Source organism: Perissodus microlepis, chromosome 6 (assembly GCF_051167445.1).
Source record: "Perissodus microlepis isolate ML-2025 ecotype Zambia chromosome 6, ASM5116744v1, whole genome shotgun sequence".
In the NCBI taxonomy this organism is placed as follows: domain Eukaryota; kingdom Metazoa; phylum Chordata; class Actinopteri; order Cichliformes; family Cichlidae; genus Perissodus; species Perissodus microlepis.
Window position 1 is genome coordinate 7,052,342 of NC_140466.1, and position 1,984 is coordinate 7,054,325.

Below are 1,984 nucleotides of genomic sequence, written 5' to 3' on the forward strand. Positions count from 1 at the left end.
CTGGTCCAGGAAAACAAGGGGATGCCGTGTTTCCCTTCCATTAATGCTTTATTATAGGCCTATCTACTTTAAACTCAATGGAAGACTGACGCTATGTAGCACCAGTGGGGTATTATCTTATTTTTTGACAGGTTTATCATTGGCTGTTGTTGAAAGAATGCAGAAAGGGTTGCTTGCTGTTTAGGCATAATAGTACTGTGGTGATTAGGTAAGATAAAGTTCCTCATGAACGCTGATCAAAGTTTGCTTTTCTTTGTGTGATGTGGTGTACTGGAAGCCAGCCATAAAAGGAATGTGTACTGCACAGTGTTGATAAGTTCTATCGCTCTGTACAATCTGATACTGTTTGTGGCATTAGCTTGCAAAGGCTACAAATTGTCACAGTATCTCATTAGCTGCAGTATGGCTCTTTCTTTTGGACCCCTATCACAGAATTCGGAAAACTAGGCAAAGTCATTACCGTTTTCACTTTTTCAATCTCTTCAATCTTTTCATGTTCTGAGATCACTCCTTTATCCCTCACATTCTATTTTTCATCACAACTTTATCCTCATTCATACCCTCAAACACTCTTTAAACTTGAGGAAATGAGACCCACGTCTTTTGGAGACAAAAAAAAAATGAAGTAGGGTCTGGGGTGATCACCAGAAAGTTTTTGACACGAAAAATCACCCTTAAGCTGGTGTTGAATGTTTTAGAGTGAGCTGGTCTCTTATTCTTAGGGGGATAAGACAGCTCCCGTGTCTGCTTGTCTGCCGGGGCTTTGGAGGTAGAGGAACAGCAGCTACCTCTTTTGCTCTCCCCTCTCATCTCTTCACACTAATTAGAGAGAACTGGTTTTAAATCTTAGTGTGGACACACATCCTCGCCCTGCACACAGGTGGGTGTGCGTAGTCATGTGTATTCATCAAAGCTTTTCTGAAAGAGCATGTTTTTGTCAAAATGCATTAAAAAAACATATTTTAGGTCAACATTTTATTTGTGAGACATGTTCATGCATAGTGTGACCATTCTGTGTGTATGTGTGTGCTCGTGAATATTGTTCAGTGTGGTGGCAAATCACCGCAGGCGATGATAAGGATGAGGCTTAAGAGGTGGGCTCTCCAAGCCTAATCACTGCACCCATTTCAAAGACGAGGATGCCAATTAAAACTGATAGGGCTCAATATAGGCTTTTGGGCTGCCACAGTGAAGAGCAACACTGCCAACATGAAAATCAATCCCCCCCCCCATCTATGGGTTAGGAGATGAGGTTAGCCAGTCAGTGATCTGAAAGGAGTCTCTGATAAATATGCAGGCTCTATAAGGAGCTGCAGTGGGGGCAAGAGGGACTGACTTGGGGGTCATGGAGAGAACACAGAGATTTTTAAGTCCCCAATCACCGTTTGTGTGTGTCAGTGTATGTCGGAGATCTGAAGGTCTGTGATCTTCACTTCAGAAAGTGGGTGGAAAAGTGAGTTAGGGGGTCTTTGATATATATACTCACTGACACTTTTTTAAGTACAGGTACAGATGCATATCTAATGCAACCCTATACAAAGTAAATTCCTCTGTACTTAATAAAGAGATAAAATTTCTTAATATTTCACCCTTTCTTGTGTTTTGATATGGTGAAAAAACATGATCTTTATAATATTAATGCAAACAGTAGTAGAGTTGACAGTGAAGCAAAAAATGTGGAAGAAACTTTGGTTTCACAGGTGTACCTAATAATGTGGCTAGTGAGTGTATATATGAGAGTAATAAATTAATCAGCTATTAATTATGAATATTTATCTGCCACTAAGATCCATATCATACAGCCGTTTTATGTAAGAAGGGAACTGGGTATTCACATTGGTAAAGTTACTGGAGCAATTTAAAGTTTTGGGAAGAAGTCAGAAATTAAACCATCTAGCCACATAAATGGCATCTATACAGGAGGACGACACTGATCTTCATATCTAACCCCCAGGCAAAAGGTGAAAAAGATTATACCACAAAA